Consider the following 24,555-nt stretch of genomic DNA (forward strand, 5'->3'; position numbering starts at 1 on the left):
CCCCATGGGGAACACAGATGCACAAATCTCGTGCACTGGGCCTCTAGTAAGATAATAAGTGAAGGGTGTTAGTATAACACTTGAGTTAGTGCTCACTAAATGACAGATATTATTAGTTTAGGAAACAATTATTACATTCTGTTGCATGCCATTCCTGTGCCAGACATTGAAGGATATAAAAAGAAATAAGTTATATTTATCTCAGATCAGGGACTTGGTAAACTTTTTCCATCAAAGGCCAGGTAGCAAATATTTTAGGCTTTGGGGCTACATGGTCTGTTACAGATACTCAACTCTGCCATTGTAATAGAAAAGCAGCCACAGACATAAAAAATGGGTGTGGCTGTGTGCCAATAAAACTTTATTTACCAAAATGAGTAGTAGGCTGGATTTAGCCCATGGGCTGGAGTTTGCCATCCCTTGTCCTAGAGAATTGCAGTTAGGAGTCTTTGGCTACAAGTAACTGAAACCCCTACTTATAGGAAGTCTTGAGGTAGGCAGCTAGTGGTGTTGGTTCAGTAGTCCAAGGATGTCAATCAGAATTTTTGTGATTCTCTGTGTATTTCCTTCATGCCTATCAACCACATCACATCTGTATTCAAGACAGGAAGAAGGAGAGGAGAAGCTGGGCCAGCTGAGGTGTTCCCTTTTATTAGGAGAGCAAAGTCTGAACTGAGGTCACTTTGCAGATTTCTGCTCTGTCTCACTGGCTGGACTGTGTCACACTCCTAGCTGCAATGGGGGCTGGAGAAGTGAACGTTTGTCACCTCTGTCATTTATAATGTATGTGGGAAGGGGGGAAATGAGGTGAAAATGGTGTAAGTCAGTAAAACTATTACACCCTTGGGTAATATATCATTGAGAGAGAAACACACACAGAATTATAATACAGACTGCTTAATAATTGTATACACACATGCTCACAATCTGTAATGGGAACTGAGGAGAGAGAACTTAATTCCTTGTTATTTCAGAATATCATCATTGTATATTCGCTAATAGGGCTATTTGACCAAGAAAATGTGGGTGTCTAAATGGAGACTGAAGCATTTGATTAGCAAAATGAATTACAGCAAGACTAAGCATTGTGTTGAAACCATTATTTATTGCTCAAAATATCCAATTTCTCTACCTTCATGGGGAGCATATGCTCATCGGACCCATTCATGTTGAATTGGGTCATATAGCTTCATACATCCTGAATTTGGCTGTGTGGCTTGCTTGGCATCATGATGGGCCATGTGCACTGTTCTGCTCCTTGACTATGGGTTCAGTCATCTGACTTGGCCAATGAGATGGTAGCAGGCATGACATAAGGAGAGAGGCTCGAAATGTGCTTGTGAGGTTGGGCGCGTCCTCTTGCATCTCTGTCATCACCATGACAGGAGCTTCCCCTTAGCTCAGAATGAACATACCTGGAGAAGACCTGAGCCAAACCTACAGTGAGTAGTTAAGTCTACCCGAATCTAGGCTTGAAGCAGAGCTGCTGAGTTGGGCTTAATAAACTTCTACCCCACCTACAGATAGGTGAACAAGAATAAAGGATTGTTATTTTAAACCACTGAGTTTGGGGGTGATTTGTTACATAGCAATACCTAACTGATGCAATAGCACACTGTAAGAGTACATGGATTACAAACCCACTCATCAAGAACCTGTGTTGACCTGAATTTTAGACTTCTGCCTTCCAGAACTGTGAGAGAACAAGTTTTCTGTTGTTGTTAATCAACCAATTTGTGGTCATTTGTTATAGCAGCCATAAGAAACTAATACAGAAACTAAACTTCCTTATCCCATAGACAGGTCAGAAAGGAATGCCTTTTGAAAAAAAAGAATACTTAAGAAAGCTTAAAGGGTATTGGGGACCTAACAGATGTCTCCAATAGTAATAAGTAAATGCTAGCCCTGAAAGGTGGCCTAGCCCTCAATGAATGGGGGAGACACTCACGTGGGAGACGAGGGGGCAGGCTCAGTAGCTGTTCTGGACTTTTCCCTTAACAGCCATGTAGAGCTCAGGGAGTATTTTTGCTGTTTTCTTACATTGGAATGCAACTAAGGCAATCTGATTTTACATCCACAGTAAGGCCTGATTTTTGCTGATGCTATGAAAACATCTCTGAAAGAACGAACATCTGTACTCAGTACTCAGTAGTGCATCCGTGGGAGGATGGCTTTAGCTCAGGTTCAAGTGTGGGCCTGTGTTCGGTAAAGTTTAACAAAACTTTGTTGAATGTCTCTTCTATTCCAGTCCCTGAACTGAGCCTTGAAGCTACTGAGATGAATAAGACACTGGTCCTCCTTTAGGAACTCACAGTCCAATGACAGGAGTGAGAATACAGTGCATTGTATTTTTGCAGGTGTGTACCTGTGCATGCACGTGTGCACCTGTAATACAGGGGACACACCTGCCTGAGTGTGTGAATGTGTGTACCCTTGGTTGCAGGTCCATGTGAGTTTGCTCTGGTCCACACAAGTGTGTCTGCATCCATGTGCAATTTGCATGTGTATTTTCCAAAAGGAATGTTTTATCTTCTTTAGAAAAAGTTCTGTAGTTTTTGTGCAAAAACTAATTGCTTTTCTCTTTTTCCCATAGTCAAAGTTGGTTTCAACCAGGGCTTTGCACAGTAAGTGAATCCAGCCCATTTTCAGTGAATATTTCATGCACAGAATGCTATATGAAGTAACTGGATGGCAGTGGGCTGTCCACTGGAGAAGCCTCCCAGATAACCTCCTACATCCCCGCCCTTGTCCAGACCTTCCTTCACCTCCTAGGGTTGTCTAGAAGCCTGAATCATTTTGTCCCATTCTCTTTGCTGTGCCTCAGACAGACTCAAGAATCTTTGTCTTTTGGGGTTTCTGTTGCTAAACCCCAGTGAGGCATTGGTGGGTATCCTGCCATTGAATCCAGGGAAATTATATCCTTTGAGGACCCCACCCTGACTCTGTAAATTGTATTGTGGGTTAGAGGTGAGAGATGGACTTAAAGCATCTAAGACCACCCAACTGAGGCCCCCAAGTTCACTCATGGGTCTTTATAATCGCAAATCAACTAAAAAGACTTGCCATTTAACATTAGGAGTGAAAAAGCTAGTAGGGAGGAGAAAGCAACAAGGAGAAGTGCCTTCCCAGGAAACAGCAGAATAGAAGTCTGTGCTCAAGTCTCAGCTCTGCTTCCCAATGCTGTGTGACCTTTAGCCAGTCATATCCCTCTCTGAGCTTTAGAGGGACTGGGATAAGCCAGCTAAGTATTAGAAACACCTGTCAGTACTGGTTAAAAGGAAAACTGCCTGGCCCCCACTCTAGAAGCACTGAAACAAAACCTCCAGGGATGAGGTCCCAGAATCTGCATTTTTATTATGCTTCCTACATAAGTCTTCTGCCCTCTGGAGTTTGGAAACAATGGACAAGTCAGCCTCTGAAGTCCCTTTCAGACATCCTGACTATTATTCTGGGATAGAACTTATTTGCAGAGAACAGATGGAATTTTTTTTTTAAGGAAAATAAATAAAAACCTTATATCTTACAAGAAATAGAAAAAAAAAAAAGAACTGTTTGAGGAAGAACAATATCAGCCGAAGGGGAGAAAGCCTGGGACTGGGTGTCTGACCCTGAATGTCAAAGCAAGGCTGGCCGGGTTCCAGGAGTGAGAACACTCTGCCAGCCTCTCCAGGTGAATAGATTCATCTGCCCAGGCCCTGGATCAGGGGAGTGTTCTGTCCCTTTCAGCATTTTGCATCCATAAATCAGAAGACGCAGATCCAACAAGAGCTGTATTGTCCCAGTCTGTGCATCACGCTCAACTCATTTTCCAGTTGCTGGTTTGCAAACGGGTTCACACTGGTGAGCCAGTCCATCCACATCATTAAATGACTGTAATAATAATGACAGTGGCTTAAGATTTATTGAGCATTTATCTTATACCAAATGCTATGCTTAGCCTTTTATAGGAATTAACCCCTTAATCCTTGAAACAATTCTTTGAAGCAGGTGCTATTATTACCCACATTTCAAAGATATGAAAACCGAGGCCTAGAGAGGTTAAGTACCTTGCCCAGCATAGGGCCTCTGCTAGCCTGAAAGAGTCCATGTGCAAATCAGAAAAAGGCACCCCTTTTGAATGAGATCAAATGGCCTTTGGGCAGATACAGCTCAGCTGGTATGCAGCTTGGTCAGTCGTTAGTACCTTTACATAAGCAAGAAGCAGCCCCTTATCCAGACGGGTCCCCCCAAAGCTGGCTTGCCGTTAGGTAAATACAGGGCAATCTGGATTTGGGCTCCCGCTCACCAACTCATCTGGGTGCCTGTGCGCAGGGCATAAGCTGAGCAACCTCACTGAGTCACCCCAACACCACTACTAAGTGGGGGTCTTGTGTTTGACAGTAAGCTTTCTGACTCCAGAGGTTATGCTTTTGACCATAATACATTTCAATTCTTGGCAATATGTAAAAAAAAAATACACTTTTTCCCCCACAAAAAGGAGATGTATGAGAGTCTGTCAGGGCACATCAAACCAGGGTGCATGGAAGAGGATGAAATCAGATGGGATGCTCGCTGCTCCATCTCCAGGGATCTGACCACTGAGCATATGCTGCTGGCTGACAGAGAGCTTGGGTCATTGCATTTTTCAATTATTTTTTTCTCAACCAGATATTTTTAAGGCACACACACAATGGGCTGTTGGTTTAAAATAGAATATGAAAGAGATGGAAAGGCTGAACTACATTTCACTGAGAAGCATGATCATTCTGCAAACGAGGATTAAGATACGCTTTACCCATTTCCATAGGCAGGCAGCATCCATCTGATCAGAATTCTTAGTTAGCACATCTGGTCTCTGCAAATGAATGTTAAGTGGAGAAACTTTTATTAAGAACTCTTGAAACAAACAAACCAATTAGAAAATGGTCAAAAGACACGAAGAGACATTTCACTGAAAAAGATACACAGATGGCAAATAAGCACATGAAAAGATGCTTACCATCATTAACGAGCAGGGAAATGCAAATTAACACCATCGTGGGATTTCACTGCATACCTCACAAAATGGCTAAAATAAAAAAAAAATAGTGTTAACACCAAATGCAGGCAAGGACAGGGAGAATCTGGACCACTCAGACATTGCTGGTGGGAATGTAAAATGGTACAGCCACTCCGGAAAACAGTTGGGCAGTCTCTTATAAATGAAACAACCTACAGTGGCCTCATGGGTGATTGTTTTAGGAAAATGAAAATGTATATCTTTACAAAAACCTGTACACAAATGTTCATAGAAAATTTATTTATATTAGTTCCAAACTGAAAACAACCCAAATGTTCCTTAATGAATGAATGGTTGAACAAACTATGGTACATCTATACAAAGGAATACTACTCAGCAATAAAAAGGAATAAACTATTGACACATGCAACCCTTTTTTAAAATTTCATCTTTAAACTAGAGGCCTGGTGCATGAAATTCTTGCATGGGGTGTGTGTCCCTCAGCCCAGCCTGCACCCTCTCCAATATGGGACCCCTCGAGGGATGTCCGACTGCCCATTTAGGCCCTATCCCAATAGGATCAGGCCTAAACGGGCAGTCAGACATCCCTCTCACAATCCAGGACTGCTGGCTCCCAACTGCTTACCTGCTTGCCTTCATGATTGCCCCTAACCACTTCTGCCTGCCAACCTGATCATCCCCTAACCACTTCCCTGCCAGCCTGATTGATACCTAAATGCTCCCCTGACAGCCTGATTGCCCCTAACTGCCCTCCCCTGCAGGCCTGGTCATCCCTAACTGCCCTCTCCTGAAGGTCTGGTCACCCCTAACTGCCCTCCCCTGCAGGCCTGGTTCCCCCCAACTGTCCTTCCCTGCTGGCCCGGTCGCCCCCAACTTCCTTCCTCTGCCAGCCTGGTCACCCCTAACTTCCCTCTCCTGCAGGCTTGATCACTCCCAACTGCCCTCCCTTGCAGGCCTGGTCTCTCCCAACTGCCCTCTCCTGCTGGCCATCTTGTGGTGGCCATCTTGTGTCCACATGCGGGCAGCCATCTTTGAGCACATGGGGGCAGCCATCTTGTGTATTGGAGTAATGGTCAATTTGCATATTACTCTTTTATTAGATAGGATAGAGGCCTGGTGCATGGGTTGGGGCTGGCTGGTTTGCCCTGAATGGTGTCCCGGATCAGGGTGGGGGTTCCCTTGGGGTATGGGGAGGCCTGGGTGAAGGGCCTGTGGTAGTTTGCAGGCTGGCCATGCCCCCCAGCAACACAAGTGGAGGCCCTGGTATCTGGGATTTATTTATCTTTTATAATTGAAACTTTGTAGCCTTGAGCAGAGGCCAGGGCCAGCCAGGGCAGGTGGGAAGCTTGGCTTCCTCCATCGCTGGGGGCAACTCAAGCCTCTGCTCTCTCCAGCTCTGTGGCTGCCACCATTTTTGTTGGTTAATTTGCATACTCACCCCTGATTGGCTGGTGGGTGTGGCTTGTGGGTGTAGCAGAGGTATGGTCAATTTGCATGTTTCTCTTTTATTAGGTAGGATTACAGTTTACATGCAATACTATTTTGTATTTGTTTCAGGTGTACAGTATAGTAGTTAGAGTATCATATATTTTACAAAGTGTTCCCCCTGATATTTCCAGTATCCAGTGGTACCATACAGTTATTACAATATTATTGTTTATCTTTCCAGTGTTGTACTTTACATCCCATAACTATTCTGTAACTACCAATCTATTCTTCTCAATCCCTTCACCTTTTGCACCCCTTCCCCTCTGGCAACCATAAGTCTGTTCTCTATAACTATGAGTCTATTTCCACACATGCAACAAATTGAATGGATCTTAGGAGAATTATGCTGAGTTTAAAGAATCAATCTCAAAATATTATATACTGTCTAGTTCTATTTATGTAACATTCTTGAAATAATAAAATTATAGAGATGCAAAACAGATTAGGTGTTGTGAGGTATTAGGGACATGGTGGGAGGGAAGTGGGTGTGGTTATAAAAGGTAGCACCAGGGCACCTTGTGATGGAATGGTACTATATTTTGATTGTGGTGGTGGTTAAACAAATCTGCACATGTGATAAAATTGCATAACACACATTGCACAAAATTGCATAAAACTGGTGAAATTGGAATAAGCTCTGTGAATTATATTAATGTTAATTTCTTGGTTCTGTTATTGCTCCAGAGCAGTGATTTTTGAGCTTTTTTATCTCATGGCATAAAATTCTGCAGCACACCAGAAAATGCACTATATTTTTTTTACCAATCTGACCAAAAAATAGATATAATTTTGATTCTTTCACACTGGAAAGCTATTGTTGTGTTGGCTGTTGTCATTTTTTTATTTGACAATCTAAGGCAGTGGTCAGCAAACTGTGGCTCTCGAGCCACATGTGGCTCTTTGGCCCCTTGAGTGTGGCTCTTCCACAAAATACTACGTGCGGGCGCACATGTACAGTGCGATTGAAGGAGTACCCTAATTAAGTTAATAACAATGTACCTACCTATATAGTTTAAGTTTAAAAATTTAGCTCTCAAAAGAAATTTCAGTCATTGTACTGTTTATATTTGGCTCTGTTGACTAATAAGTTTGCTGACCACTGTCCTAGGGCAATGGAATATAAGGAGAAGATAAACAAATGGGACTACATCAAAATAAAAAGCTTCTGCACAGCAAAAGAAACCATCAACAAAACAACAAGAAAGCCCACTGCATGGGAGAACATTTGCCAATGTTATCTTTGATAAGGGTTTAATCTCCAAAATTTACAAGGAACTCATACAACTTAACAAAAGGAACATAAACTGTCCAATAAAAAATGGGCAAAGGACCTAAATAGACACTTTTCAAAGGAGGACATACAGAAGGCCGAGAGACATATGAAAACATGCTCAAAGTCACTAATCATCTGAGATATGCAAATCAAAATGACAATGAGTGTACCATTTCACACCTGTCAGAATGGCTATCATCAACAAATCAGCAAATGACAAGTGCTCGAAAGGATGTGGAGAAAAAGGAACCCTCGTGCACTGCTGGTGGGAACGCAGACTGGTGCTGCCACTGTGGAAAACAATATGGAGTTCCCTCAAAAAGTTAAAAATGGAACTCCCATTTGACCCAGTAATCCCACTTCTAGGAATATATCCCAAGAAATAAAAAACATCAATCAGAAAGGACATATGCACTCCCAAGTTCACATCAGCACAATCTACAATAGCTAAGATTTGGAAACAGTCTAAGTGCCCATCAGCAGATGACTGGATTAGAAAACTGTGGTACATCTACACAATGGAATACTACACTGCTGTAAAAAAGAAGGAACTTTTACTATTTGAAACAGCATGGATGGACCTGGAAAGCATTATGCTAAGTGAAATAAGCCAGTTGGAGAAAGATAAATATCACATGATCTCACTCATTTGTGGAATATAATGAACAACATAAACTGATGATTAAAAATAGATCCAGAGACAGAGAAACATTGAACAGACCATCAAACCTCAGAGGGAAGGCAGGGGAGGGGGGGTGGTAAGAGATCAACCAAAGGACTTGTATGCATGCTTATTAGCATAACCAATGGACACGGACACTGGGGAGTTCGGGGCTTGTCCTGGGGGTGGGAGTGGCTGAGGAGGGGTTGATGGGGGGAAAAGGAGACATATGTAATACTTTAAACAATAAAAAAGGGGAAAAAAAACATAAGTCAAGTCATAGCTTTCTTAATATCTTTGCTTTACTTATAATCTTGCAATTCAGTCAGTGTAAAAACCTAGTTTCTTACAACATTGGTGTCTCATTATCTCTCTGACCCATTTCTCACTCTCTGCAGTCATAATAATAGTAAAACCTAAAGTTTATCACGTGCTTATCATGCACCAGGCACTAAGGCTTTATATATATACTAGAGGCCTGGTGCATGAAATTTTTGCAAGGGTAAAGTCCCTAGGCCTGGCTGGAGATCAGGGCTGATCTGTGGAGTGACCAGCAGGGTGATCGGGGGAGGGGAGGGTACCCACTGGCACCTGCCTTGGCTGGCCTGATGCTGCCTGCTTGCCAGCCCTGCCCCCGGCAGCCCCTCCCTACCCCCCTCCCCCGCCACCACCAGTCACCTCCCTCTGCAGGGTGACTGGTGGGGTGATTGGGGGACCCCCACTGGCATCCACCTTGGTTGGCCTGGGGCCTGCGGGCTGGGGGAAGCTCCTGTATTGAGAGTCTGCCCCCTGGTGGTCAGTGCACATCATTGTGACTGGTCGTTCCTCCGTTTGGTCAATTTGCATGTTAGGCTTTTATTATATAGGATTACTCACTCAATCCCATAATAATCCTATCTGGGAGGTACTATCATTATCCCAGTTTTACAGGTAAGGAAACCGAGTCACGGAGCAATTAGGTGACTTGCTTACAAGCTACTTCTTGGAGATGATGGGCTGGGATTTACACCCACACATTCTCAGCCGCTGTCTTTAGCATTGACTGGTGGATCCCCACATCGATCACGGTGGTGTAGAAGGAATAGGTTTTGAACTCTAGCTTTGTCCCTCACTCATTGACCTTAGGCTCATCATTTTACCTTTCTGCATCCTAGTTCTCCATCCATAACATAGGATTTTTAATAGGGTTGGTATCATCATGATGGTAAACGAGAACATTGGAAAAATGCCTGTCACATATCAGGGACTCCATTAATACAAGATCTCTCCTGGCCCCTAGCTCCTCCCCCAAAGAAATGGCAAAATGGTGTATTCAGCCTCAGACAAGATACTAAAAAGAACATCCTTCTGATACCAGCTGCCAGAGTGCATAGAGATGTCAGGACTTCCAGAGCACAAAGAACTCCAAAGTTGCAAGGAGCTACAGGATCCATCTCACATCGTTGACAGAGGACATTTGGGGCTTCCTGCCCCACACCGTAATGCACATTTTCTATGGGGCATATCAATTATGCATTCACTGGCTTCTATTAATATTTCAGGCCTCATAAGCATAAATAAAACATACATTAATTAGAAGTTTGAGTCAGATCATCCTTTTCCCATCTCCTCCTGCCACCAGCCTGATTTCCAAAGCCGAGCGCGAGGCGGTCCGGTCCACAGCCATAAATCACCGAGCACCATCCTTGCAGGCCAGCGGTGTGCCCCCTGCCGGCTCAGAACAATGGATTTGAAAAACTTTGCTATGCAGTCCCCGAGCACCAACAGGCACCAAATTCTGTTGTTTTTCTTTTTTAGAAGAAACTAAAATTATTCATGAGGTGCCGCTCAGCTGAACACTTGGATCCTTTCCCCCACAGTGGGGACAGATTTCCCGGCCAGAACGTGCGACTGAAGAATTTAACATTGGTTAAAAGTGAACATCTCCTCCAAGGGGGGACATTAATACACTTAATGTTAGGCGAATCTTGGCATCCCCCACTGCGAGGCTGCCAAACAAATTACATTAGGTAGGCACTTTGGCTCTTGATGGGATTAACAGGTGGCCCAGGTACATTCCACATCTTTATTCACTTGGATCGAGAGCGAGCCGGTGGGCACTATTCATATCTCCAAAGCATAGGCTGACCAGCACCCCCAGAAGGTCCTTGAACAGTACACGTGCAAGCTGCCCGTGCAGTGTAACTTGGGCACTGTTCTCACTTGTACTGACAAGCTGAGGGTCTGGGTACCTATAACAGTTTTCTCCCAATTATCGCACTTGGCAGAGGACAGGAAGGAGGCTGATTCTTGGATTGCTCTCAGAGCTCCCTGATGCAACGGTCACGACCTCCGTTGTCCACAGGCACGCAGTGGGAACGAAGGAAGCGGACTGAAGAGAGGAATCTGAGAACAAGAAATTGACTAGCCTGGGGCAGCAGGACCCACAGAGGCTAAAGGACGAAGCTAGACTTTGAACACAGGTCTTTCGGACTCTGAAGTCCTCCAGCACTTTCATGCACGACCCAGATCACGAGGTAAAGCAAGACAAGCTTCCTAAATCAGCAAATGGCCAGGGGTTGCTATTGTAGGTCATTTCATGCGTCCAGCTTCCCATGGACAGATGAATGGCCGTCTTCTCCATCCTAGGAGAAAAAGCTAGGGTTTCTGTGACTGTAGAATTCATCCCACGTTCTTCTGTTTCTATTTTTGTTGCTCCTCTAAAGCATTTCGCTCTGGGAATTTCAACAAAGGCAAACGCACCACCTGCATGTTCTCTCCCTAATGGCACCCTGTGTTTCGAGTACTTGGCTCCCCTTCTCTGTGCACAGACCTCGGCTTCAGTCATTCCTGTACTGAGCAGATGTTGGATCAAGCCTGCAAGGCCCCTTGCAAATGGAAGCGTTATTGGTCTAACCAGAGAAGCACAATGACACTCTTTGCACTTCCCATGGAGGGCAGAGTGATTTGACAATTGCCCTGTGCCCAGCTCTCTGGTTGAAATGTGCCCTGTGTGTAGACCCTTAATCAGTCCACAAATCACTCAAGTTTACCTGCCATGTGATACTGATTTTTATCTCCTGACACGAAACAAGAATTCTTAAGATCATTCCATGCTCTTTCACTCCGTAATTTGACTTTTGAGAATTTCTCCTAAGGGAATCCTTCTTACATCTCTATATCATTTATTGAGCACCTTCTCTATGCCATGCCATAGTTTACAAAAACATCTCACTTATATCCTTGACACTGCCTTGGGGCAGATATAAATAGCACACCATTTAAAGACAAGGAAACTATGGTCCAGAGAGGTTGAGTCACTTGCTAAAGTCCTTTGGCTACTGGGCAAAAAACGACCCAGGTTTCAGCCCAAAATGCTTTTCCTTTAGACAAATTGCCCACGCAGTGCTATTTTGGAAGCTCCATTTAATAAGCTAAAATGAATTTTATGGGCAGCTGAGTAATTATCTGACTTGAACCCAATTAAACATTGAGTCCATGCTGCCTGAGTTTCACAGGTTCTTTTAATGAATGCTCGACAAATGGATTTCTCCTTTTAACCAGAACTCGGAGGCCCAGATGGCGAGGCTGGCTCTGTACAGAGCATCCACAGAGAGGTGTGCCCGATGCGCCCACACATGCCCACTTGTCCATGTGACAATGTGACGTGTATGTGCACCAATCAAGGAAAGGACTATTGACTTCTGCACCCAGACATTTGATTTGCATTCTCAGCAGTCAAGCGGTTTAATTGGAATGTATTGCTTTTCAGAAGCCTAGTGAAGCTCAAAGCGCTTGAGCTCTAGAATCTCCAGACCTGAACTTGTAAACGGGCTCTGTCCCTTAGCAGCTGTGTGGTCTTGGGCAAGTCACTTCATCTTCTCAGCATCATTTCGTTCACCTGTGAAGGAGTCAGTGGTTGGGGAGTTTGCTTGCAGGCAACAGAAGCTGAGCCTGCGGGTCGTAAGGAAGCTCACCCCCTGAGGACCAGAGAATCAGGTTCAACTCCCCAAACCTCCCAACATCACTGCAAGCATGGTTAACAGCACCAACCCCGGACGCTGGATGTGCTGTTAGCTCAGCGGTCCTTTACGTCTAGGTTAGCGCTAGAAGCTGCCATCACAGCCATCATCCATTTTTCAAAATGAATTTCACTTGTGCCCTATTTCTTGGTGCCTGTAGCTCCCATTTCACTCTGGGACAGGCACGATGGCTCGGCAGAGCCTGGCAGTCACTGAGACCTGCAAAAGCCAGTGATTTGACTTTTTTTTTTAATTGTTTTTTACAGAGAGGAAGAGAGAGGGATAGAGAGTTAGAAACATCGATGAGAGAGAAACATCGATCAGCTGCCTCTTGTACACCCCGCACTGGGGATGTGCCCGCAACCAAGGTACATGCCCTTCACCTGAATCGAACCTGGGACCCTTGAGTCCGCAGGCCGACGCTCCATCCACTGAGCCAAACCGGTTTCGGCTGACTTTTTTTTTTTTTTTATCAGTGATTTGATATTTTCCTTATAAGTGGGAGATGGGCTCTGCCTCATCAGGTGAGGAAAATGCTCCAGGCGAAGGAAGGAGCTTTGGGTGCTGGGTGGCCAAAAAGAGAACGACAAACAGCCACGACAAATGGGAATAATCATAGCTACCTCCTCGGTTTCATTCATTTACTCATTCACTGATTCAGCCCACCAGTATTTAATGAGCATCTATTCTGTGCCAGGCACTGGCTACGTCAGGCTACAGCTGTAAAATAAGGATTTATTGCACAGATTTACATTGTTGCTCATAACAACATCGTTGACATGGACTTCCGTTTTTTTTGAGCTCATGCTTTGTGTCAGGCACATGCTGGGCACTGGATGCCCTGCAAGTTAATGAAATGTTACCTCCAAAACATCATGGCGCCGGGCTATTGTGCAATGACACCTCACAGCAGGTGGCCAATAAAAGTGAATTCTCTCTCTCCTCAGCTCAGCAGGTTCAAACTCTGATCCCGAGAGATTAGGGCTCCTTGCTTTTTTTTTTCTTAGACATCAATAAGCTTGAAAATCAAAACATGGAAACCTGGTGATTTTGTCTAAATGCATGGTGTCAGCTGCTCAGCTCAATCACGGGGTGACAGCTGCCAACCAGGTGACAAATGGAATGAAGGGCACCAGGGGCATGGAAGCACAGCTTGAAAAGGCTTGCTGCTTGCAGGCCCAGATCATCTGTCACCAGACCCCTCCCTGTGCTGAGTTAAACTGATATAATTAAAGGCATGTTTCTATTTGGGAAGTGAGAGACCGAGCTGGCTTTTGGGGCTGCCACATTCGTCATCCTAGACTAGTGTTGTCTTGGGACATGGACTCTGAGCAAGGTTCTCCTTAGATCTTCAATCCCCCTGGGACTCAGTCAGCCCAGGTATACAGCTCCCACAAAGATGGTACCCAGTTCTGTGGTTGATCAAAGACTTCAATGAGAGAATGCTAGCCAAGTGCCTGGCTTATCATGTTGTTGGTAATAGGCACTCACTAATGTTGTTGCTATTATCATTACTGTTTCCCAAGCTTTGCCACTTAATTGCATAGTTTTAGTCAAGTCGACGTATCCATTCTGTGCCTCCGTTTCCACATCATTAAACCTAGACACCTCTTCAAGCTCATCTCTTAAGGATAAGTAGAGAAAACAGGTATGTTAACATTTTAAAAAATCCCTTATGAGGATGCAGCCACTCATCAATGTGATACAATGTGAAGGGAAATGCCGCCTTGTGCCGGGCATTCATTCAAAAGCCTGCCACAAGGTTAAGCTGGATCGCCGGTTTTCTGAGCACCCCTTGCTCATCGGTAAAGCAGGGCTCCCTGCCTACCTCTTAGGGTTATCATGAACATCAGTTGAGGGAATGCATGAGAAAGTTCCAGAAATTCTCCCAGAAATGCCTGGGTAGGGTGAGGTCTGTGGACCCTGCCTCTAGGGTAGCAATTTCCAGAAGCAGAAGGGAGGACCTGTCATCTTTGCAGCACCTGGCTCTCTGCTCTTCTGAATCTGACCACGGGCCATTGCTAATGTTTCCTCACCCCCATTGCCCCACTCAGCCATCCCCCCCAAACCCCGTCCCGTGGCTGCGTGGCCTTTCCTGAAGGCTTTGTATCTGCTCCTCTTTACACTGCAAAGCTTTGCTGCCAGCGAGTCCTGGGCCGTGGCTGGGTTCCCCTGGCACCCTCACCTGTGCCTTCCCTCGGCACAGCACCCGGCTTTCTGCGTGTGCATTTCCCGTTTGTTTTCTTTCCAGTTTGAGGCTGTCAGCCACGTGAGGGCCCCTGCCGTTCACTCCAGCAAGGAACCAGACAGACGTGGGTCAGCGCAGTGGAATGTTGGAGCACCCACACTCTGGGTTCAGACCTCACCTGTGCCCTTATTAGCTGTGTGACCTCAGGCAGGTTACATGAGCAATCTGGGCCCCATGGCAAGGGTGTCGGACTGGCTTACTCTCAGTGCTCCTCCCACTTTACCGAGCCTTCGAAATGCCCAGGGATCTTGTGTAAAATTCAGATTCTGGTTCCGCAGGTCTGGGCTGGGGCCTGAGATTCTGCATTTCTACCGAGCTCCTGGGTGTTGCAGGCCCGTGGACCACACTCTGAGCAGCGTGGGGCGCGGTGTGGTGGATTCAAGCCTGGGGCCATCAGGCGTGTTCGGTTTTCAGGAGCAACTTGACAAAGTAAGCTGATATGAGGGCCCAAGGACCCTGTGCATTTAAATCCTTGAATCCACAAATCTGGGCTAATCAAAGCACTTCTCACATCAGCTGTCATTGACTGAGCTGCTCCTATGAGAATAAATGGGAAATATCCACTGAGCACTTTCTACATGTCAGTTAAATGCTAAGTACTCTGGCACTCAGGTGCCTGGTTTAATTGGCACAACGGCCATAGGAGGTGGGTGGGAACAACTATTGTCCCTACTTTGCAAAGAGGAAAACTGAGGCTCAGAGAGGTTAAAGGTGTTGGATTATCATTGGCCTAACAAGCGTTTTGATCGACATGTCCCCTTCCTTGCTTTTCTCACCCCCCTTTCTTTCAATAACATCACCAAGGATCTGAGGAACTCAAATCTGTCCCCAGGCCCTGTTACTGCTGCCCAGGAGCAGACGTAATGACACTAGCAGTATTCACTCTCCTTTTTATTCGTTGCTGCACCATTGTTTATTTATTTTTTAAAATATGTTTTTATGGATGACAGAGAGAGAGAGAGAGAGAGAGAGAGAGAGAAACATCAAATATGAGAGAGAATCATTGATCGGCTGCCTCATGCACGCCCTCTACTGGGGATGGAGCTGGCAACCCAAGCATGTGCCCTGACCAAGAATCAAACCAGTGACCTCTTGGTTCCTGGGTTGATCTCAATCACTGAGCCACACTGGCTGGGCTGCACCATCGTTAACTGAGTATCTACTATGTGCAAAGCACTGTGGCTACAATGAGGAACACTTTTTTCCCCTTGCTTTACAATTTAGTTAGAGACACAGACTTTAATCAAGTAACTCCACAGATAAATAGATTCCAATCTGTTGGGGGAAAAAAAACCCACAAAACTATGAAAAATGGGAAATTTGCCCTGGCTGGTTTGGCTCAGTGGATGGAGCATCGGCCTGCGAACTGAAGGCTCCCAGGTTCAATTCTGGTCAGGGGCACATGCCCAGGTTTCGGGCTCGGCCCCAGTGGGGGTGTGCATGAGGCAGCCGATCAGTGATTCTTTCTCATCATTGATGTTTCTGTCTCTTTCTCCCTCTTCCTTCCTCCATGAAATAAATAAAAATATTTTTTTTAAAAAAATGCGGAATTTGATTAAGGGACTTGTGAAGGCTTTTGTGGATGTGACTCTAAAATGCTATGTGGAAGGTAAGTAGGAATTAGCTAGTTAAAGGGATGAAGGGTGATGGGCATTCCAGCCAAACAGAACAGCTTTGTGCAAAGGCCCAGCGGCCAGGGGAGGCAAAAGTGGTGGGGGTGAGGGGAGTGTGAGTTGAAACTGGGGAGACAGGCAGAGTCAAGTCACAAGGATCTGGGGCTTTATGTTAAGAGCAGTGGGCAGATACTGTAGGGTTGTAAGCAAAGGAGCAATTAAAAGATCAGGCATGAATTTTGAGATCAATAAAACAGATGTAGCTTTAGCAGAAACAGAAAGAGGAATGTGGAAGCTACCACTGTAGTCCAGAGAAGAAATGATGGTGACTGAGCTGGGGTGACCCAGGCAACAGCAATGGGGTAAAAGGGGCTTCTGTAGAACGTATGTGGGAAGTAAAGGAAAAACATGATAGGACTGGGAAATGGGGTCATAGTAACAAAGTAGGGGGAGCTTCCTGAGTGTCCTCCAATATGAGGGTCTTCAGGGTCCCAGTCATTATCTCGTTCCACACCTTCCACTTACACTGGGGCAGACAGGCCCAGAGGGGACGTGCCCAAGGTCACACAGCTAGACAGGCAGAGGGAGGGCCTGTGCGGGACCGTAATGAGGTTCCAGTGAATGAGAAGATGAATGAGCTGAGATTGATTCTCCCTTTAATGATTCTGTTAGACCTGTCAGATTCTCTATTCTCAGGGTTCCACGCGTCTTCTGCCCTTAGAAGTGGAACTGCTCAGCCGTCTACCACCCTCTGCTGCGATCCGTTGCTAGAACTGTAGCCAGAAGCTGGCTGTGGGGGTCAGGCAGGCCTAGGAGCAAATCCCAGCGGGGCTTCTAACTCCCCACCTTGCGAAAGCACTTGTCTATGTGAAATAAGGAACATGCATAGGAATCTTCCTGAAAAGCTGCTCTTTTTATAATAAAAATTTTAAATCAACCTTAAAGTTCATAAATTGGGGAAAGAATAAACAGCATGGTGTATTTATAGGATGGAATAAAGCACAGTCATCTAAAGCAAGGAATTTATATCTGCTAGAGAGGGAGATCTCAAAGGTATATTTTGAGTAAAAATGCAAGTTGCCTAAGTATACAGTCAGTATGATATTGTTAGGTAAAAAAAAAAATCACAGAAAATACCATATATCTTATGGACACCATTAGGCACAACTAAAATAATAAAAAGAGGCCTAGAAAAATGATTTAGTGGCCAATTTTATGTTATGTAAATTTTACCATAAATAAAAAAAAAGAAGCATCAACAAAAGAACCAAAAAATAAATAAAAATAAAAACCACCAACTCAACAACAACAAAAATTAAATAATAAGAAGCCTAAAGAATAGGTGTGAGGCTCTTAACACGGTCTGGAGGTGGGAGTAAGGGAAATTCACTGTACTATTCCAATTTTCTGAAAGGGGAATGAGTCCATTTAACATGGAAGAAAACCTCTGGTTGTGCAAGTTCAGACAAATAATATGAACTTTCTGAGCCTCATTGCGGTCACCTTATAAGTTATAAATGTTTACTAATTACCGTGCAAGGTCAGGGGGAGGCGCTGCCTTCAAAAGAGCCCTGGTGATCTGGACAGAAAGCAAGTCACTGATTAGAGAGCACAGTCAAACCAGGTATCCGGGGACCCAAAGTATCACCGCCCCCCCAGCCTGGGGCCAGGGGAGGCCCCTCTGGAGATTGGATTGAACTGAGATTTGAAAGGAAAGAACGTGTTAGCCAGTTTCAGGAACTGGGGGACCGGCGATGCAAACAGAAGAAACAGCGAGTGCTGTGTGTCAGGCTGATTAATTACCATATCATCCACAATGAAGAAAACAAATGCCGCTACTATTCTAAGCCTGTTTCATTGTGGTTGTTTTTTAAATGCCGACATCATCAATAAAATGGGAATTAGGATATTGAGCGCTCCAAGCTGCTTTTAGGAAAGCATCCATCACATAGCAGGTGTTTAATAGACAGCACTTCCTGTCTCACCTGGTGCCTCATGTGACCCACAGTAGTGCGATGAAGCGGAATGATGTTCCCCAAAGATATCAGATCATAATTTCTGGAACCTGTAAATGTGACCTTATTTGGGGAAAGGGCCTCTGCAGATGTGGTTAAGCTAAGGATCTAGGGAGAGGGAGAGGAGCCTGAAGTAGCCAGGTGGGCGCTAAATGCAACCACAGTGTCCTCGTAAGAGAGGCAAAGGGGGAGAACACAGTCAGTCACACAGGAGGACCCAGGAGGCAGAGAGAGATTTGAAGATGCTGACCTTGAAGATTGGAGTGATGCAGCCACAAGCCAAAGGACACTAGCAGCTACCAGAGCGAGGAGAGGCAGGGAAGGACCCTGCCTAGAGCCTCCAGAGGGGTCATGGCCCTGCCAACACCTTGGTATCAGTCCAGTCACAGTGATTGGGGACTGCTGGCCTCTAGGACCGTTAGTACATTTCTGTTGTTTTAAGCCACCAAGTTAGTGGTAATTTGTTACAACAGCCACGGAAAAGGAATGCATCCACCCCGCTTGTCTGGGGTTTTCTTCACTCATATTGCGTTGCAGTGAAGATCTCTAATAACTGCATTAGCAGGAAGAATGTGAGCCCTTGGTGTCCTAGGAGTGTATGCCTTGTGAGAGGGAATGAGGCTCAGCCCAGACAGGGAAGGCTTTCTAATTGAGCATTTCAGACATGAGAGGGGTGTTGAGTTTTGGCCAGAAGGCCAGTTTGAAACATTTGTTGCATTATCTGGAGGAAACTGGCAACCACGGGGAAGGTTCCTGACATTATCCTGGAAAACCCACCAACAAGGTGATATAAGGACTGAGCTGGGATGGACCGGCAGAAGCATCACCGAAAAGAAGCCGAAGTTATTTATGGAGTTCAGCTTCATGAAGCTACTGTGAGGAGTAAGGCAAAGATGGAATAGAACTAGTCATGATGGGTAAACAATGGTTAATAAATGTAGAATATTCACTTACAGGGGTGGGGGCACTGCTAAAAAGTTATGTCTGTTAGAGGGCCTCATTTTTAATACTCTGAGGTAAGACCCTTTTACATATTAAGAATCTTGGGCTCAGTGACTCTGTCCAAGGTCACAAAGCAGGAAGGGCAGAGCCAAGATTTACACACAAGTCTCTCAGATTTCAACTAGCTTTCTTTCTTTTTTTATTTTGGTTAATCCTCATCCAAGAATATTTTCCCATTGATTTTTAGAGAGAGTGGAAGGGAGAGGGAGAGACAGAAACATCGGTGTGAGAGAGACACGCCGATTGGTTGCCTCCTGCACGCACCCCAACAAGGGCCGGGGAACCTGCAGCTGAGATGCATGCCCTTGACCGGAATCGAACCCGAGACCCTTCAGTCCATGGGCTGGCGCTCTATCCACTCAGCCAAACTGGCTAGGGCTCAAATAGCTTTCTTCACATCGGCTGAAGACTGGGGAAGGTATCCCAGGTGTGGCTACCTGGGGGTGGTATTTCTTGTGTCCTCTTACTTCCGGTCTTGCAGATCTGCTTGCTACCCAGAAGCCTGAGTCTAGAGCTAATATTTTCCAGTAGTTTTTTACGTGGACTCATGCCAACACAGAGGTCCGGATTCTTCTGGAAGTCCATCTGGGCTGATTCATTGGTCTGGAGCTGAGGAGGAGCAAGTGTGTGTGTGTGTGTGTGTGTGTGTGTGTCCATGTGCACACACACATTTGGTCTTATCAGCACGCTTATCTTAACTGCACTAAATTGCTGTCTTTGGGAAAAGAACAACATCACAGCTCCTTGTCAAGCTGATTCATTCCTGGTGCAGCTGTAATGAAAAACAAACCACATTTCTGTCCCAACCTTGTAACAGTCTGTATCTTCAGTGATTTTTTTCTTCTTAATCTAGTTCCAGAATCTTAACAGCTTGTGTAATCTTCTAAGGATTGTATAGGACTTTCTTATGTGACTCTCTGAGAAAATGGGGGGAAATTACATTTCTCTGGCTTGTCACAAATTCTTGGAAGTTGTGCATAGCTCCTCAAATTAGGGGCCATTTGAAAGGGAGTCTGATCTATGTATATAAAAGGCTAAGTGACCAACCATACGTCTGTCCAACTGACCAACCATCTGACTTACCACAAATCTGACCAGCCAGTACATATGATGCACACTGGCAATTTAAAAATAAATGACTTGCACATGTGTGATACATATAAAGCACTCACTGGCGCCAATCACATGCATGTGTTTTGATCTGTCATTGTCGATTGTGAATTTGGTTCTTTGTCCAAAAAATGAGCACATTCATAAATTAAGTGAAGAAATTTTGGATATACTGGATGGAGATTTTCACACCTATTTGAGTGATGATTCCATCAATTCAATGGATGATGCCGAAAGGAAAAATTTTTCCATTGAATTTCTTAATAGTATTACTCCTTCGGGAATGCTATGTCATAAATTAAAATTAAAAGTAGGTGCAATCATCATGCTACTGAGAAATCTTAATAGTAAATGAGGTCTTTGTAACGGTACTAGATTTATTATCAAAATATTGTGACCTAACATAATCGAAGCTGAAGTATTAATAGGATCTGCAGAAGGAGAGGTTGTTCTGATTCAAGAATTGATTTGTACCTGTCTGATACTGGCCTCTCATTTAAGATAATTTGAAGACAGTTTCACGTGATGCCAGCAATTATGATGACTATTAATAAATCACAAAGACAAACTCTAGACAGAGTAGGAATATCCCTACCTGAACCCGTTTTTGGACATGGTCAGTTATATGCTGTGTTCTCTCGAGTTCGAAGAGTGTGTGATGTTAAAGTTGTAAATACTCATCACAAGGGAAATTAGTAAAGCACTCTGAAAGTGTTTTTACTCTTAATGTGGTATACAGGGAGATATTAGAATAAGTTTAATCAATTTATCAGTCATTGTTTATATCAATGTTGTTTTTATATCATTTTTTTGTGTTTTTTTATATCATGTTTTCATTGTTTTTATAACATGTTTTTGTTGTTTTTATGTCATGTCTTTGTTGTCATTATATCATCTTGTTATTGTTTATTAATCAATTTATATATTATCTTTATATACATTTTACTAATTTTCTTTCATCTCTGACACTTCTATTATAGAGAAAGGGTGAATAGTGATATTAAAATATTTCTTCTAATTAATTTCCTTTCAATGTGCACAAATCCGTGCAACAGGCCACTCGTGTTATCATAATTCACTAAACCTTGAGTCTAATTTCACGAAAAAGATTATCAAAGCTAACACAGCATTTACTTTGTGTCAGTTGCTGGTCACTGTTCTATGCATTTTACATATGTTAACTCATTTAAAACTATACAACAACTCTATAATGTAGATACTACTATTAACCCCATGTTAAATACTAGTAGCCCATTTGCAGGAAGAATCCTGCAAGCGGCTGCTGTGGCCGCATGCGCTGCCGCTGCCGCCACCGTTGTGGCCTCGGTGCCTGCACCTGCTGGCCGCTGCTGCCCACCCCGCTTCGCCCCGCTCCACCCCACCCCACTCCTCCCCGCCCAGGCTTTCCCTCTGGCAGCCACCTTGCTTTCTGCTTTTCCTCCCTCTGCCTTCTAAGTTGTCTTCAGTCTTCACTCCTCCCTCCCTCAGTGTATGCAAATTAACCGCCATCTTTGTTGGGTAATTTGCATACTCATCCTGATTGGCTGGTGGGCGTGGCTTTGGCTGGTGGGCTTGGCTTGGGCGTAGCGAAGGTGCGGTCAATATGCATATTACTATTTTATTAGGATTATGCTACTAAGATGCAGAGAGGTTAAGAAATTTTCCCAAGACCACACAGCTATCAATGTTAGGATTTGTATTTAGATATTCTGGCTCAAGAGTCCATAGTCTTAACCACTCTGCTAGGGTCCTATATTATTCCAAGTCTATTTCATTAAATCATAAAGCACCTGCTGGCCAGAGTGTCATTCTGTGCACCAAAAGGTTGCTGGTTTGATTTCTGGTCAGGGCACATACCTGGGTTGCAGCAGGAACCGCAACTGATCTATGTTTCTCTCTCACATCAATGTTTCTCTCTCTCTCCTTCTCCTTTCCTCTCTCTATCCATGTCCTCGGGTGAGGATTAAAACAAAAAAGAGAAAATAATTGTAAAGCAGCTAGCATTAGTTGAGTCTTTATTATGTGCCAAATATCTTGTGGGGTGCTTTCTATGTCTTTTTGAGTGGTTCCCACACCTGATTGGTTGTCATAATTACCTGGGAACTTTAAAAAATTCAGATTCTCTGGGTCCATTTCCAACCCCCTGAGTTATTAGGAGTAGAACTGAGAACAGGAATCTGTATTTTGAGTTCTTATTTAGCCCACCTGATATATATGTTCTAGGCAACTTGGGAGGGGAGATGAGGTAACTTTCTTTTCTGTTTTCAGGAAGAAAGATCATAAAACCTCAATAAACCCCAATTGGCTGAACTCAAAGAGGCCAACCCCAGTGGGGTTGCATGCTCCTGCCTTCTGTCTGCCTCAGGTCCTTTGCACTTGATGATCTTATTCCTGGATCACCTGGGCTATTCCTATGACTGGCTCCTGCTCCTTCATGTTTCAGCTTAAACGTTGCATCCTCAGAGAGACCTCCCTGGCCACTCTGCCTACATATTTCCTCAAACTTTCTGCAAAGGGCCAGGCAGTAAGTATTGCAGGCTTTGTGGGCTACCTGTGATTCCAGTTCCATATTATTATTTTTTCTTAGAACCCTATTACAAATGTAGAAAGTCATTCTTAGCTTGTGGTTTGCTGTCCCTTAATTTGACTATTTCAGCATCTGGCTCATATTTTATCCAGCACTGCCTTCTCAGATTAGTTCTCCAATGGCAGACTTTCTCTGGTCACCCTGAGCATCCAGGCTTTCGTCCAGTGTCTGCCCACAGATGATGCTTAACAGATACTGATTAAGAAAAGGAATGTGAGAATTTTAAACATGCTGCCTTTTCTCCAAACACTGCCAGGAAGCTTCAGATCAGGATGGCTTGGAGCGACCAGAAATCTGTTGTTTCTTTTATGCCCTTTCACTCCACGCTAAGGGACTTAGAATACTTCTGCTAAACAAACAGGTTCCAAGTCCTTGGGCCCACAGAGAGCTGCCAACCTCCACAAACACAGGTAGAAAAGGGAAAGGTGAGCATAGATACCTGCCCCACCTGACATATCAATATAGGTCTATAGATGCCAATGCAAATGGGCAACTCACTTCTCACTTTTGCTTATTTGAAAACGAAATGGTGAACTCATTGACTTCCCAGTTGTCTTGCTTGGAGTGGCCACCACTGGATTTCAGACACCAACTCTGCCACAAATATGGCAGAGCTCAAGCATTCTAGCCTGGCAACTATTTCATTTCATTTGTGATGATAATGCTAATGATGATGATGATGGTGATGATGGCAATGAAGATGATGATTTGATGATAATGATGATGGTGATGGTGATAGTAATGATGACGGTGGTGATGATGATGGTGATGATGGTGATGAAATGACAATAATGATGATGGTGACTTTTTCTCTTTGGAAGTGAAAATAGCTTTATGTTTCATTACACAGCTAATTTAATAAAAATTTTAAAACTTCAAATAATGTAGGAAAGAAGAAAAAGGTGAAAATTCACCCAAATCCCCATGGGCTCTAAATAACTTGTTAACCACTTTCAATATTGGAAAGAGCATATTTCCAGATGCCTTTCTAGTACTTAATGAAACATAGCACTCTATAATTTACATGAGTGAGATTATAAGATACGAAATGTTCTGTAACTTGCTTTTTTTGCTCAGATGATAGTGATTTGAATGGACAGGTTAAGTGGAATCCGAATAGGAGGAAGATGTCCTCTATGAAAGTGACAAATGCAAGCTCAGGGTTCCCAGCCTAAGTGTAAGTGCTGACCCCAGGGAGCCGATGTGAGAAGAAAGCCTCTGTATTACATCCCTGGACCTCACTGACTAGACTCTTTGACCAGAGTGCACTCAACGAGATATCTGTCCCTCAAACAAACATGCTCCCAGCTGCCCTCTTTTCATGGCCGTTCCAGCTCAAATGCTATTTATGTGCAGTGTAAGCTTTGATCATTTTCTTATCGGGGCAGCAGCTCCTGGAATTACTCTGAGCCATCAAAGGCTGGAATCAGAGATAAAACGGTGGTGGTGATTGCTGTCCATTTGCCTCAGATGCAGCCTCCACATATTGCATCATTTTAATTAAATAGGAAAGGTCAAAAATGACATTAGGGAGGCATACTCATTTAGGCCAGTGCCT

This window comes from Eptesicus fuscus, chromosome 4, assembly GCF_027574615.1.
Source record: "Eptesicus fuscus isolate TK198812 chromosome 4, DD_ASM_mEF_20220401, whole genome shotgun sequence".
In the NCBI taxonomy this organism is placed as follows: Eukaryota; Metazoa; Chordata; class Mammalia; order Chiroptera; family Vespertilionidae; genus Eptesicus; species Eptesicus fuscus.